Source organism: Pelobates fuscus, chromosome 1 (genome assembly GCF_036172605.1).
Source record: "Pelobates fuscus isolate aPelFus1 chromosome 1, aPelFus1.pri, whole genome shotgun sequence".
NCBI classification, from domain to species: Eukaryota; Metazoa; Chordata; class Amphibia; order Anura; family Pelobatidae; genus Pelobates; species Pelobates fuscus.
In genome coordinates this window covers 309,024,948-309,041,543 of record NC_086317.1, presented here as the reverse complement: position 1 = coordinate 309,041,543, position 16,596 = coordinate 309,024,948, and positions in this window count along the sequence as shown.

Below are 16,596 nucleotides of genomic sequence, written 5' to 3'. Positions count from 1 at the left end.
CTAGCGCATGTGCCTACTCAGGTATGGAAAGGGTATAATCCAAGTAGTTGGTTTGGTAATTGGTATGAGCAGTTTGGAGGACTTAAGGCATTGGTAGGTGGAGTCATGCTAATCTTAATGTTGTGTCTTCTCCTACCATGTCTTGTTCCTTTGGTAGTTAGGTCTGTGCAGGGCATTATAGAAAATATAGTAGAAAGAAAGGCTGCTGCACAGATAATGGCCATATATAGATATGAGGCTCTAGATCAGGGAGAACTAGTGCAGGAAGAAGAATGTTGAGGCATTCACGTCATTAGTCGCAAAGTCTGGTCTGGTTCATGGCAACCTGAGGTATATGCAAACTAAGGATAAGTGATGCCTCCGTAATTGTGAAAATATCAGAGGCATCAAAGGGGGGAATGTGGTGGGATCTCGGTAAAAATAAATTTAGTAGGCCGAGATTACCAAGTGGCATGTGTACGTGCATATACTGGTGTATCGGTCGGTTGGTTGCACGTGGCAAAGATACAATCAGTAGTGTACGGAGCATGTGCGAGAATACCGGATGTAGTATTTTCCTCCTCCATTGTGCTGGGCAAGCCATGCGGTCAAACAGGAAGTTAGTTCTTATTCGATTGATTGGATAAGAGAATGTGTGGGTGGAGCTACTTATGGGTGGAGTTACATGCTTATATAAGGAACCTACACTATTGTCCGGGGCTCAGAACTTGTTGTATTTTGGTGACATTAGTCCCTCTGAATCCCGATCGGTGAACCGAATAAAGAATCTCTTCCTTCCTGAAGAAAACTGTGTCCATCTCTCTGTGCTTGGCTTCCGTCAGTTTCTCCGGTATCAATATCTGGTGTCACAATAGCGTGTCTGTAAAAAGAAAAAAGTTTTTCACTGTAAGCTAATAGCAGTCAGTGTCCTTCAAGCGGGTGTCAGGCCTTCAGCGTGTACTCTGCCAACCTCTGCAAGTGCAGATTGCCACTCATTTTTTCACTGTTATAGATTGAATAGCAGTTACTTGTCTTCAAGCGGGTGTCAGGCCTACAGTGTGTACTCTTCCAACCTCTGCCAGTGCACATTGCCACTCATATCTGGTCTCACAGTAGCTTGCACGCATAGTACCACTAATCCAAAAAAAAATGACAGGCAGAGGCAGGCCACCCAGCAGGGGCCGTCGTGGTCGTGGTGCTATGATTCCCTTTTTCGCCTAGAATAATGCCCAATTTTCAGAGGCCACGTACCCTGAACTTGAAAAGTTCTGAGGACATAGTTGACTGGCTAACACAGGACACCCAATCTTCTACAGCTTCCGCTCGGAACCTTGATGCACCATCCTCCTCCAGCTTAGCTTCGGGCACCTCTCAAGATACCACTCACCCGCCTGCCGCCACCAACACTAGCACCTCAGCCGCTTCACTTTATCTGTCAGAGGAGTTATTTACACATCAGTGTGGCATTTTTTTTGTGTGTCTGCCTCTGACAAAAGCGATGCCATTTGCAACCTGTGCCAAAAGAAACTGAGTTGTGGGAAGTCCAACACCCACCTAGGTACAACTGCTTTGTGTAGGCACATGATCGCACATTACAAACGCCTATGGGATCAACACATGAGTACAAGCAGCACACAAACGTAAAGCCGCCATCCTCCTCCTGGTCCAGCATCTTCAGCCACGTCAACCACTGCTGTCCTCCTTGCCCCCTCTCAACCATCCGCCACTCCGACTCTCGCCTTGAGCAGATCCCGCTCATCTGCCCACAGTCAGATGTCTGTCAAGGACATGTTTGAGCATAAGAAGCCAATGTCAGAAAGTCACCCCCTTGCCCAGCATCTGACAGCTGGCTTGTCTAAACTATTAGCCCGCCAGCTTTTACCATACAAGCTGGTGGAGTCTGAGGCGTTCAAAAAATTTGTGGCTATTGGGATACCGCAGTGGAAAGTATCCGGACGAAATTTCTTTGCACAAAAGGCAATCCCCAACCTGTACTCGATTGTGCAAAAGGAAGTAATGGCATGTCTGGCACACAGTGTTGGGGCAAGGGTCCATCTGACCTCTGATACCTGGTCTGCAAAGCATGGTCAGGGCAGGTATATCACCTACACTGCGCATTGGGTAAACCTGCTGACGGCTGCCAAGCATGGAACACGACTTGCAGGCAGGCCTGCTGCCACCTCCTCTACTCCTCCTACTCCATCCTCTTCCATAACCTCCTCGGCTGAGTCCTCTTCTGCTGCTGCGTCTTGCTCCACATCAACGGCACCCCCCCAGCTCCCCAGGTACTGTTCCACATCCCGGATACGGCAGTGTCACGCCGTCTTGGGTTTGACTTGCTTGAAAGCAGAGAGTCACACCGGACAACCACTCCTGTCCACCCTGAACGCACAGGTGGAAAAGTGGCTGACTCCGCAGCAACTGGATGTCGGCAAAGTGGTTTGTGACAACGGAACAAATTTGTTGGCGGCATTGAAGTTGGGCAAGTTGACACATGTGCCGTGCATGGCACATGTGTGTAATCTGATCGTACAACGCTTTGTGCATAAGTACACAGGCTTACAGGACGTCCTGAAGCAGGCCAGGAAGGTGTGTGGCCATTTCAGGCGTTCCTACATGGCCATGGCGCACTTTGCAGATATCCAGCGGCGAAACAACATGCCAGTGAGGTGCTTGATTTGCAACAGCCCGACACGTTGGAATTCAACACTCCTAATGTTCGACCGCCTGCTCCAACAAGAAAGAGCCATTAATGAATATTTGTATGACCGGGGTGCTAGGACAGCCTCTGGGGAGCTGGGAATTTTTTTGCCACGTTACTGGATGCTCATGCGCAATGCCTGTAGGCTCATGCGTCCTTTTGAGGAGGTGACAAACCTAGTCAGTCGCACCGAAGGCACCATCAGTGACATCATACCATTTGTTTTCTTCCTGGAGCGTGCACTGCGAAGAGTGCTGGATCAGGCCGTAGATGAGCGTGAAGAGGAAGAGGAAGAGTTGTGGTCACCATCACCACCAGAAACAGCCTTATCAGCATCGCTTGCTGGACCTGCGGCAACGCTGGAAGAGGATTGTGAGGAAGAGGAGTCAGAGGAGGAATGTGGCTTTGAGGAGGAGGAAGACCAACCACAACAGTCACCTATCTGGTAACCGTGGTGTTGTACGTGGCTGGGGGGAAGAACATGCCTTCATTGAGATCACTGAGGAGGAGGAACGGGAAATGAGTAGCTCGGCATCCAACCTTGTGCAAATGGGGTCTTTCATGCTGTCGTGCCTGTTGAGGGACCCTCGTATAAAAAGGCTGAAGGAGAACGACCTGTACTGGGTGTCCACGCTACTAGACCCCCGGTATAAGCAGAAAGTGGCTGAAATGTTACCAAATTACAACAAGTCGGAAAGGATGCAGCATTTGCAAAATAAATTAAAAAGTATGCTTTACACAGCGTATAAGGGTGATGTCACAGCACAACGGGAATCTAACAGGGTAAGAGGTGAAAGTCATCCTCCTCCTCCCACGACCACGCCGGCAAGGACAGGACGCTTTAAAGACGTGTTTTTGATGGAGGACATGTGGAGCTTTTTAAGTCCTACGCATCGCCACAGCCCTTCGGGATCCACCCTCAGAGAACGACTCGACCGACAGGTAGCAGACTACCTCGCCTTAACTGCAGATATCGACACTCTGAGGAGCGATGAACCCCTTGACTACTGGGTGTGCAGGCTTGACCTGTGGCCTGAGCTATCCCAATTTGCGATAGAACTTCTGGCCTGCCCCGCTTCAAGTGTCCTGTCAGAAATGACCTTCAGTGCAGCAGAAGTTATTGTCACTGAGAAGAGAAGTCGCCTAGGTCAAAAAAGTCTAGATTACCTCACCTTTATTAAGATGAATGAGGGATGGATCCCGAAGGGACTGACACTGGGCGATACATTCGACTAAAAAAGGCCTGATGAGATGAGCTGCCTTGGGCTAAAAATGGTCCACACGCTGCTGTATTTTAGCTCTGAATGCCGGTTGACTTGCGTGACTTATCCGCCACCAACTAGGGTTCAAGCCGCAATGTTTTAGGGCACTTTCTGCCTGGGAAACAAACATACATTTTTCTGGCCGCTGCTACAGCAGCGGCTGCAACAATACCTAATTTTTCAGGCATGTGTACATGCCTAATTTTTCGGGCCTCTGGTGCTGCACGGTGGCTTCAAAAACCAAAAAAAAAAAATTCACATAACAGGGATTAAACTGATAGGAATAGTACTACTTAACACACCACTCCTATCTGGTGGCACATTAGATTGCACGCGCAGTGCCCCAAATTTGTAGTAGGAGGACCGACCAAGCATCTTTTTCCATCTCCCGGTTCCTAAAATTGATGCCATATACACGTCCCCTGATACGGCGCCAGCTCGTTATTCTCTTGGGCACGAGCTTGTTATTCTCTTTTTCACTTCACTAGGGACACTTTACTGCACTATGGGCACTTAGACCAACTCTTTGTCTTGCACAGTGTTATTCCTAGCTAGCATCTGTGATGGGAAATCAGACAGTCATCTAAACGTTTAGATTGAGCTTTAGCTTAGAACACCCTTGAAGGTGTTTAAGGAGATGAGGGCTAGTTTAGAGGATTCTTCTTAGACCTCTCTGAGTCTTTATAGCCCTTCTGCCTATCCAGCATTTCTGGAAACTAGCTAAGAGAAAGGGTGGCTGTGTGTCTGTGATACATTTAACTTTAAATCACCTTATTGACACTTTATCACTCCGGTCTCCATACTCTCTGCCTATACCCATCTATTTAGAGGGAATTTCCTTGCCCCTGCCAATATTCCTTGCCCCAGCCACTATAGGGGAATGAGTATAGTATCCCTTTGTTATTTATAAATTATACAATAAAGACTTTTGTCCATTACTCAATTTACTTTAACAAAGGGTACTAACCACGGTATTAGGAAGCATTACTCTGCTTCCCCTTTCTCCCTCTATTATACACCTATGTTCACTAGGATTTGTAGGTATCACTTTATTATAGTTGTCTAACCTTTTCCTATGCCAGTTTTAGATCTCCTTCTTGGGAGATTTTTTCTTTTTTCAGTTTATTAGCATACTTTCAGGGACCCTTGGTGTTGTACGTGGCTGGGTGGAGGAAGAGACCTTCAATGACATCAGTGAGGACAAGGAACGGACATGGCTAGCTTGGTATCCAACCTTGTGCAAATGGGAAGTTTGCGGTTGTGCAAATGGACTGTTTGCGGCTCTTTGCGGTGCATTAAACGGGGAGTTTGGTCTGTCACTGTGAAGCGGGCGTAACCCTTACACTACCTGATCGATACAACATCATACAGTAGGTCCCCCCTCATTATTTTTATGGCCCCCACCCACCGCTCATGGGTGGGGGTGGGCGGGAGGACAGTAGGTCCCCCCATTGTGATTTATGGCCCCCACCCACCGCGCAGGGGTGGGGGCCAGGTGGGAGGAAAGTAGGTCCCTCCCCTTATCCTTATTTACTGAATATTCCCCTGTATAACAATGTTTGGCATTTAGTGAATATTCCCTATTCTGCTCTGTGTCAGTGTGTATCAGGGTCTCTGAGGACAGGTTTCAATCCATATCTGCCAAGTTACCCTATGTAGGGGGAACAGTCCCTATTCTGCTCTGTGTCAGTTTGTATCAGGGTCCCTGAGGACAGGTGTCAATCCATATCTGCCAAGTGACCCTATGTAGGGGGAACAGTCCCTATTCTGCTCTGTGTCAGTGTGTATCAGGGTCCCTGAGGACAGGTGTCAATCCATATCTGCCAAGTGACCCTATGTAGGGGGGACAGTCCTTATTCTGCTCTGTGTCAGTGTGTATCAGGGTCTCTGAGGACAGGTGTCAATCCATATCTGCCAAGTGACCCTATGTAGGGGGAACAGTCCCTATTCTGCTCTGTGTCAGTGTGTATCAGGGATCCTTAGGATAGGTGTCAATCCATATCTGCCAAGTGACCCTATGTAGGGGGAACAGTCCCTATTCTGCTCTGTGTCAGTGTGTATCAGGGATCCTTAGGATAGGTGTCAATCCATATCTGCCAAGTGACCCTATGTAGGGGGAACAGTCCCTATTCTGCTCTGTGTCAGTGTGTATCAGGGATCCTTAGGATAGGTGTCAATCCATATCTGCCAAGTGACCCTATGTAGGGGGAACAGTCCCTATTCTGCTCTGTGTCAGTGTGTATCAGGGTCTCTGAGGACAGGTGTCAATCCATATGTCAAGGTGTCAATATGTAATTTGTCAGGTGTCAATCCATATCCATTGTGATTTAGGAATGTTAGGTGATTTATGCCCTTTATGGATTAAAACCAGACTCTGCATCAACTGTGTAATTTTCCATGGGAGTTTTGCCATGGATCCCCCTCCTGCATGCCACAGTCCAGGTGTTAGGCCCCTTGAAACAACTTTTCCATCACTATTGTGGCCAGAAAGAGTCCCTGTGGGTTTGAAAATTTGCCTGCCCATTGAAGTCTATGGCGGTTCACTCGGTTCGCGAACGTTTGCGGAAGTTCGCGTCCGCCGTTCGCGAACCGAATATTTTGTGTTCGCGACATCACTATTCAATTCCCTGCAGTCTATCTCTCTACTCACACTTTTTACTTTATCTTTCCTAGTCTCTATGCATTCTTTATCCTCCATGTTCGGTTTTACTAAGTAAGTAATCACTTTATGTTCACAATACTTGTCACTCTTGGTCACTGTTTAACTTCCGGCAATTATTCACAGTTTCCATGACTACATACATGGAAACGTCATCGTGGCATAGCATCATCACGCTATCACAGCATAACGCACGTTTTACTTCCGGGTTTCGGGTTCCCAGCTCTGTCCATTCACTCCCATCACCTGCATTTTGTAAGTCACTTATTTTTCATTTATTGATTGTATATAAACTTAACATATGAACTGTATTGCCATCTTGATAAAGACCTGTTTGGTCGAAACGTTGACCCACATTGGCACTATTTTGACTTGGAAATCCATTGAGTGCTGTTTAGTGGATGGGTGAGTGCGCTGGATCTTGTGTATTTTATATATATATACACACATTCCAGACACTCGACGGCAAAACACCGCTGTTCGGTAGTTTAAGATGGCCGCCGCCACGTGTTCGGCTCCCGAATGGCGGCCACCCAGAGGACAAAGACCACACTGCATGGATTGCCAATTACCCGTTTGCAACATTGTTGCAAACGGTAATTGGAGGCACACTTAGTCCTGGGTGGTCTGGTTGTTCGGTAGTTTCCCTCAATATAATGAATGGAGGGATTCTACCGAACAATCAGTTGAATGCTGCATACATATCCCAGGTAAAACTGAACACAGTATAACATATATAATATGAAAGGCAATATACTGAAATATGCTCCACAGTCTTAAAGGGACAGTAGTCCCAAAAGTCCCAATCTGTCCATAGATGATTTTAAAGGGCCAGTAGCCGCCATATAAAGTACAATATGCCCCAAATAACCCAGGGGCCATAGTCAGTAGGTAGGAGGCTAGCAAACAGGCTTCTCCAGGGCCCAGTGGCGAGGTTGGTTTCGCCACAATATATATATATATATATATATATATATATATATATATATAATATATAATACATAATGGTATTCCTTGATGGGGTTATTTCACATTCCTGGGCTAACATATGGTCTCAAAAGGCAACACAGACCCAGCAAACCAATCTGGCAAACTGAATTGGGCAAGCCCTATATTGACCCTGTAATTTTCCAAAACACCAAAAACCTGGACATTGGGGGTATTGTTATACTCGGGAGACTTCGCTGAACACAAATATGAGTGTTTAAAACAGTACAACTTATCACGACGATGAAATCACCAGTTAAAGTGCAGTTTTTGTGTAAAAAAAAAGGCAAAAAACAAATATGAATGCTAACTTTCGCAAGCGTTTGTGGCTAGGTGGCTACTATATAAGACTAGACATACCCCATTTTGAATACCCTGGGTTGTCTACCTTTTCATTTGGTATGTCATGGTGGGGTTAATTTTCATTTCTGGGCGGCCATACCGTCTCAAAGGCAACATAGCCAATCTGTCAAATGGCAATTTACAAAAACAGAAATTGGCAAATTTTACGTTTGACCCTGTAACTTAACAAATCACCATAAAACCTGTACATAAGGGGAACTGTTGTATTAATGAGACATTACTCTACACAAATATGAGGGGTTTAGAGCAGTAAAATGTATTATACATTTCCCCTGAGCACTTTCCCCTGAGCTGTCTGCTGAGCTCCCTCGCTCGCCGCCTGCAGAGTGAGGCTGGGAGGCAGAATATGACGTCATATTCTGGCTCCCAGCCTCACTCTGCAGCAGCGAGCGAGGGAGCTGAGCAGACAGCTCAGGGGAAAGTGCTCCCTCGCCAGCACCGCCCGCCCAGCAGCCCCAGGGAGAGGGAGATCCCCCCAGCATTCCTAAAGGTAAGGAGGCTGGGGGGGATAAAAAAAAGAGTGTTAATGTGAATGAGTGTGTGTGTCTGTTAGTGTGTGTTTGTCTGTTTGTGTGTGTGCCTGACTGTGTGTGTCTGTTAGTGTGTGTCTGTTAGTGTGTGTGTCTGTTAGTGTGTGTGTGTCTGTTAGTGTGTGTCTGTTAGTGTGTGTGTGTCTGTTAGTGTGTGTGTGTGTATTAGTGTGTGTCTGTTAGTGTGTGTGTGTGTGTGTGTGTGTCTGTTAGTATGTGTGTGTTTGTCTGTTAGTGTGTATGTGTGTCTGTTAGTGTGTGTGTGTGTGTGTGTGTGTTTGCCTGTTAGTGAGTGTGTATTTGTCTGTTAGTGAGTGTGTATGTGTGTGTCTGTTAGTGAGTATGTGTTTATGTCAGTGAAAATGTGTGTGTATTTAGAATGCGGGGCAGGGGGGAAGGGTTGGGTGGGGGTGGCGCACGGGGGTGTGGGTGGGCGCCTGAGTTTTGTCCTGCCTAGGGCAGCACAAAACCAGGATACACCACTGGCTATATGGTCTCAAAGGCAACATAGGCCCAGCAAACCAATCTGGCAAGTTTCAAAGTGCAAACATGAAAAAGCCCTACATTTGACCCCTGTAGGTTTGCAAAAACCCATAAAACCTGTACATTGGGGGTACTGTTGTACTCAGGAGCAGGGCCGGCGCGTCCATAAGGCGGCACAGGCGGCCGCCTTAGGGCGCACCGGCTCCGGGGGCGCAAGATTTCAGTGACCGGCAGGAGGGAAGCTCTCCCTCCTGCCGGCCACCATCTCCGCCCCCAGTGCGGCAGTGCTGCGATCAGGCGCTGCGAGGGAGCTCTAACCTCTCTGCTCTGCTCCCTCGCGCGCTGTCTAGTGATGCCGCGGGAGCCGGAATATGACGTCATATTCCGGCTCCCGCGGCATCAGCAGACAGCCCGCGAGGGAGCAGAGCAGAGAGGTTAGAGCTCCCTCGCAGCGCCTGATCGCAGCACTGCCGCACGCCGCCCAGCAGCCCCACTGGACCCCAGGGAATGATCCACACCAGCTCTCCAGGTAGGGAGGCTGGGTGGATATTATTTATTTATTAAAATAATTTGTGAATGTATGTGATGTGTCTGTGTGTGAGAGTGTCTGTGTTAGAGTGTGTGTGTGAGAGTGTCTGTGAGTGAGTGTGTGTGTGTCTGTGTGAGTGTGTGTGTGAGTGAGTGTCTGTGTGTGAGTATGTGTCTCTGTGTGAGTGCCTGTGTGTCTGTGTGTCTGTGAGTGTGTATGTGTCTCTGAGTGTGTGAGTGAGTGTCTGTGTGAGTGAGTGTGTATGTGTCTCTGTGTGAGTGAGTGTCTGTGAGTGAGTGTCTGTGAGTGTGTGTCTGTGAGTGTGTGTCTGTGTGTGAGTGTCTGTGTGTGAGTGTCTGTGTGTGAGTGTCTGTGTGTGAGTGTCTGTGTGTGAGTGTCAGTGTGTGTGAGTGAGTGTCTGTGAGTATGTGTCTCTGTGTGTGTGCGTGAGTGAGTGTATGTGTTACTGTGAGTGACTGTGTGTCTGTGAGTGTGTGAGTGAGTGTATGTGTGTCTGTGAGTGTGTGCGTGAGTGAGTGTATGTGTGTGTGCGTGAGTGTATGTGTGTCTGTGAGTGTGTGCGTGAGTGTATGTGTGTCTGTGAGTGACTGAGTGTGTGCGTGAGTGAGTGTATGTGTGTCTGTGAGTGTGTGCGTGAGTGAGTGTATGTGTGTCTGTGAGTGACTGTGAGTGTGTGCGTGAGTGACTGAGTGTATGTGTGTCTGTGAGTGATTGTATGAGTGTTGCATGTGAGTGTGTCAGCGTATGTGTGTGTCTGTCAGTGTGTGTTTGTGAGTGTCTGTCAAATCAGTGAGAGTATCTTTGTCATTGAGTCTGTGTGTGACTATCAGTGTGTCTGTCAATGAGTGTCAATCAGTGTGTGTGTGTGTGTCAGATCAGTGAGTCTCTGTGTTTGTCATTGAGTGTGTGTGACTGTCAGAAGAACACTAAGGGACAGGGAAGGGAGGGGACCAATAATGGACGGGGAGAGGGGCTGGTTAAGAGGCACATAGGTGAAGATGTTATTTTTGAATGGGGGGGGGGGGGGGCGGAAAAATACATCTTCGCCTATGTACCCAAAAATCCTTGCACCGGCCCTGCTCAGGAGATGTTGCTGAACACATATCGGGGTGTTCTTTGCCAGTAATACATAACAGGAACTGAGAATACATGCCTAAAGTACAATGTGAGAGAAATAACACATACAAATGACTACCCAAAAGTTTGACAAAGACTGATGGTAGAATTAGTGCATGGAAAGTGTTAAAATACCACCATTTGAAATACCCTAGGGTGTCTACTTTCAAAAATATGATGTGGGTAAATTACATTGGCCGGGTTCAAAAATGACCCAAATAGGACAAGAGTGCATGATGACCAGCTGTGAAAATTCCAAGTTGGAAAACTGGAATGTGCAACCTCCAAATAAGTTCTTTTAACCCCCAGAAAACCCAAGATACCTATACGTGGGTGGTATCACTGTACTCGGAAAATGTTGCTGAACACATATTAGGGTGTTCTATGGAAGTAACCCTTAACCCCTTAAGGACACATGATATGTGTGAGATGTCATGATTCCCCTTTATTCCAGAAGTTTACTCCTTAAGGGGTTAAAGTTCTCAGTGTATGTATGTCAAAAAAAATCACCAATTATTTTTTTTTTATTTATTTTGCATAGATTGGTGGTAAAATGGTTGCATGAAAAGAGTCATAATACCCCAAGTATAATACCTTAAGTTGTCTTCTTTTAAAAAAACACTGCAGAAATTTGAAAACAGCCCTGGTCTCAAACGGTAAGAAAATGTAAAAGCGGTCTGGTCGCTAAGGGGTTAATTTCCTTGTTACCTGTATAAAAGACACTTGCCCACAGAAGCAATCAATCAATCAATCAGATTCCAATTCTCTGTGGCAAGGGAGTTTGCCATGAGTTTTTGGAGGGGCCTGTTTGCCCGCCTCCTGCCTTGGGACTATGGCCCCTTTGTTAAACTCTGGTTCAGGACTAGAGAGAGACTATTGTTTGTGTGTTTTCCCTGCACTGCTTCATTGAATAGAGCTGGTCAAATGGATTATGCTAATAGTGTTCGTTTTACCGAACAAACTGTTGAACGACCGACCACCCTGCCTGTGGAGTGTGCGGCTTGTTAACCACCCAGAAGCTGTGGTTAACCGCAGCTTAATTGGCGAACTGCTGGGTGGTCGGCGTTCGTATGAACAAACACATGGCGGCGCCCATTTTGTTTAGCCGAACGCACTCAGCGGTGTTTGGTCGTCGAACTCCTGGAACTGTTTTTGGATACTAGTTTCACGCACACCGCTGAGACTTCTACCTTCTGTGCGTTTGGCTAAAACCATACGAACAGAGCGCTGTTTTAAGGGAATGAACTGTCGAACGAGTCGAATACAATGAAGGTATGCACGAATAGATCCGTTCGTGAAATCTATACTTCATACGAATGTGAAGATAGACCGACTGCACAGCCTAAATCTATGAAACCCTTTTGGGCCTGAAAGCCATGCTTGCGGTTGGTCAAATATGACTTCCAGCTAACTCCGAACGGCTAAACGGATTCAAATGATTTTTGGATATGTTTGTCCCCTATGTGTGCTGATTCTGAAAATGTATATGAATGTGTTGTATAATTGTGGAGTTATAGAAATTGGGTAAAAATGTGTGTTTAAAATGTACAGTTAATTATGTTATCTCCCAAGCAGAGGAAAGGGAATATGTGGGTTGTAACCATTGTTTGATTGACTAATGTATAATTGTCTGTGGGTGTCTCCCTTGCATGGGAGAACTGCATAAAAAGAGAGTACCTGCCATTAAACCTCAGTTCTACTTCCCCCCTTAATTTGGAATTCTGTCTCTTACTGGGGGAATCTACTACGAGGGATTGCTATGCTCTGCATATTCCCTTGCTATAATCACTCCTAAGCTCTTTTAAGAGCTTGTTCCTGTTTTGCTACCTGAAGGAGTCTGCGGTGGCTATGGTGTCTGCTGGAGTCCTTGGAGTCCTTGGTAAGCACTAGGAGCATCCATCAATGGAGGTACCCAGTCGGGGTGCCCGTTGATCCATTAGACTCTCCACCATGGCCAAGACTAAAGAGCTGTCCATGGATTGTAGACCTACACAAGGCTGGAATGGGCTATAAGACCATCGCCAAGCAGCTTGGTGAGAAGGTGACAACAATTGGTGCGATTATTCGCAAATGGAAGAATCACAAAATAACTGTCAGTCTCCCTCGGTCTGGTGCTCCATTCAAGATCTCACCTCATGGAGTTTCAATGATCATGACAACGGTGAGGAATCAGCCCAGAACTACAATGGGAGGGTCTTGTTAATGATCTCAAGGCAGCTGGGACTATAGTTACCAAAAAAAAATTGGTAACAATCTACAATGAAGGACTGAATCTACAATGAAGGACTGAAATCCTGCAGCGGCTGCAAGGTCCCCCTGATCAAGAAAGCACATGTACATACCCGTCTGAAGTTTGCCAATTAAAAGCTGCATGATCCAGAGGAGAACTGGGTGAAAGTGTTGTGGTCAAATGAGATCAAAACTGAGCTCTCTGGCATCACCTCAACTCTCCGTGTTTGGAGGAGGAGGAATGCTGCCTATGACCCCAAGAACATGGAGGTGGAAACATTATGCTTTGGGGGTGTTTTTCTGCTAAGGGGACAGGACAACTGGACGATGGATGTGGCCATGTACCATAAAATCTTGGGTGAGAACCTCCTTCCCTCAGCCAGGGCATTGAAAATGTTTTGTGGATGGGTATTCCAGCATGACAATGACCCAAAACACACAACCAAGGTAACAAAAAAGTGGCTCAAGAAGAAGCACATTAAGGTCCTGGAGTGGCCTAGCCAGTCTCTAGACCTTAATCCCATAGAAAATATGTGGAGGGAGCAGAAGGTTTGAGTTGCCAAACGTCAGCCTTGAAACCTTAATGACTTGGAGAGGATCTGCAAAGAAGAGTGGGACAAAATCCCTCCTGAGTTGGGTGCAAATCTGGTGGCCAACTACAAGAAACGTCTGACCTCTGTGATTGCCAGCAAGTACTAAGTCGAAGGGGTCACATACTTATTTCACTCATTGACATGCAAATCAATTTATAACTTTTTTGACATGCGTATTTCTGAATTTTATGTTTTTGTTATTCTGTCTCTCACTGTTAAAATACACCTACAATTAAAATTATAGACTGATCATATCTTTGTCAGTAGTCAAAAGTTCAAAATCACCAGGGGATCAAATACTTTTTTCCCTCACTGTAACTAGCTACTACTAGTTGCACCTGCATAAATGTTAGAGTAGGAAATAGCTTGTTTAATTGAACATAGTGTGACACTGGTGGCTAAGTTGCTGCTGCCTAGTCACTGCCAGGGTCACTTACACCAACCTTGATTCAATTAGAGTTTGACAGGTCTTTTTGTTTTTGTTTTTTTTAAACGTGTTCTTTAGTAAAACATTTTTTTTAAAGTTCCTCTTTCCTAGCTAATGCAAGAGCCACCTACACCAACTTTGAGTTAGGTTGCTGCTGTGCAAGGCACTGCCAGTGCTATACTTACATCAAGTTTGATTCACTGATTTCGATTAAAAGATTTGAAAGGTTTGAGTATATTTTGTTTCTTCTGGAAGACAGGTTACTTGATTTTCACTTTTCCAATGTGATTCAGCCCCACTATACTACTGCAGAAGTGAACACTGAGTGTGGTAGATCATTTTTCTAACTCTTACTAGAAAACAGGGGCGTACCTAGAGCATTTGGCACCCGTGGCGGATGCTGTGTTTGTCACCCCACCCACCTCCAAAAAAAAAAAACCTGCAAAAATTTTAAAATGTTTTCTTTCTTTTTTTTTATTTATTGCACAACTTTGTAAACTTTGTCAGCCCCCATCTACAAAACCACTGCCCTGCCCCTTTCCTACAAAACCGCTGCCCTGCCCCCTTTCTACAAACTCATGAGTGCCCCTTTCACAAATCCCCTGTTCAGCCCCCCTTATACAAGACCCTTGTCCCAATACAAAAACCGTGCCCCTTCTACAAAATCCCTGCATCCCTCACACACATAGTTACAGGCAGACAGTCACACATGCTCAGTAACAGGCAGAGAGTCACACACAGTTACAGGCACACAGTCACACACACTCAGTAACAGGCAGGCAGTCACACACAGGTATAGGCAGTTACACACACAGACAGGTAGACAGTCAGGCAGGCACACAGGCAGACAGGCAGACAAACAGACGGACAGGCAGACAGACGGACAGGCAGGCACACAGACAGGCAGGCACACAGATGGACAGGCAGGCACACACACACACACACAGACAGGCAGGTAGGCACACAGATAGGTAGGCAGACAGTCAGGCAGACAGACAACTACCTCTTTTAATTATTGAAGTGGAGGCAATGCAGCTCCTGTAGTTAATTTGGTGGCTAAGCAGGGACTCCTTCCTGCTTCCCACTTCCTGTGCAGCAGTTACCAGGGGCTTCTGGTAGGTATTAGCCCCGCCTCTGCTGACATTTTAGCCCTGCCTCCGCCTCGTGATAAGCTCCATCCCACCAATCAATAAGCCCCACCCCCATCCATCTCACTATTTTTTTTATAGCTCCGGTTGGAGAATAATTAAATCCTTAACCTGGGTACCTTCCTCTAGCTCCCCCCCAGCTGCTCTAGCTCCCCCTCTCCCCTGCACTCCTGCCACCCCAGGGCCATGTATGAGCTGTGGGCTCGCACGCCCCTAAGGCCGGCCCTGGACCAGTGTGAGGGTCATGGCACCCCCCTACCTGGTGGCACCCGGGGTGGACCCCTCTCCCCCCTTTAGTACACCACTGCTAGAAAGCAAATCCTTCTTTATTTTATCTGAATGTGTTCAGTCCAGTGTGTGCTGTGCAAGCTAGCGAGCACTGTGCAGTGTACTGAGGGCTGTATGCAGTGTAGTGTTACTTAAGGACATTCATAATAAAGTTACAGTACTAGTAAGTCAACCAAGCAGCAACTATTTTTTTTTAAAAAAAACATACATCTAATGTAACTTCATGTATACATTCATATCCTAATTTTTGTTAATGATCATAATAAAAACAAACCTGCAATTATCAGTGTTGCCTCATAATCCCAAGATAAAATTGAAAGAGGATATGGATTGTGTTCCCCAATGCACCAACAGCCATATTGTCATGGCCTCTCAAAAACGTAACACCTCTTCCTCGGCCATGAGGACTGCTGGCATCTACACCACTGCCATAACTGCCCTCATCACACATATAACAGTATTCAGCCTCAGGATAGAGGGAATAGCATGTCTGTTACATCCAATTCAACACCCAGACCATTTTTTTTTTCGCTACCTTTTCCTAATTCGATTGATAACTCAAAGTGTACAGTGGCAGAATAATCCATAGTTGCAACTGTAAAATCAGCTAGGCCCATGAAGAAGGCTCCACAATAATGCTGCCATTTCCACTTGCATTGCAGCTTATTCTACCATGACTAGATCAAATGTCATAAGAACAACTAAGGGAAAGCAGGGTCTAGTTTATGGATGCCATCAGAGTCCCTCTTTACTCAGGATGTAGTGCAGAGTATCAAATTAAGTGTCCAATGTCTGGCCTTGGTGGTGGTAGTGCTGAATCTGGTGATAATATTGCTGTTTCACAAAACACTGCCAACATAGCACTTATACTTCTGGAACATATGAAAATATATAACTGCTAGTAAGAAATACTGAGGAAAGAAACAGAATACAAACGTACTAAGGAAGGCAGCAGGTTAAGTGGTGCTGTCAGGGCCGGACTGGGGAAAAAAATTGGCCCGGGCATTTTTGAATCACAGCGGCCCACTGAAAAGGGGAGGTTGTCATGATCAATGACAAGCACACACTCTCAAAGTGAGCATGACGGTTCAATGCTTTTCCAGGTCAGCCCATGCGCCAAGCCCTGCTGAAGAGCTCTCTAATGAGAAAAAGGCCCTGTATTTGTTCTGCGCAGTGCAAGCAAATTTATTAAGTCTGCATTTTTAATTTTTGCACCACTTTTTAAAAGCAAAGAGTTTGATAAATCTCCCTCATTGTTTAAATTATCCTTTTCTCTGTATG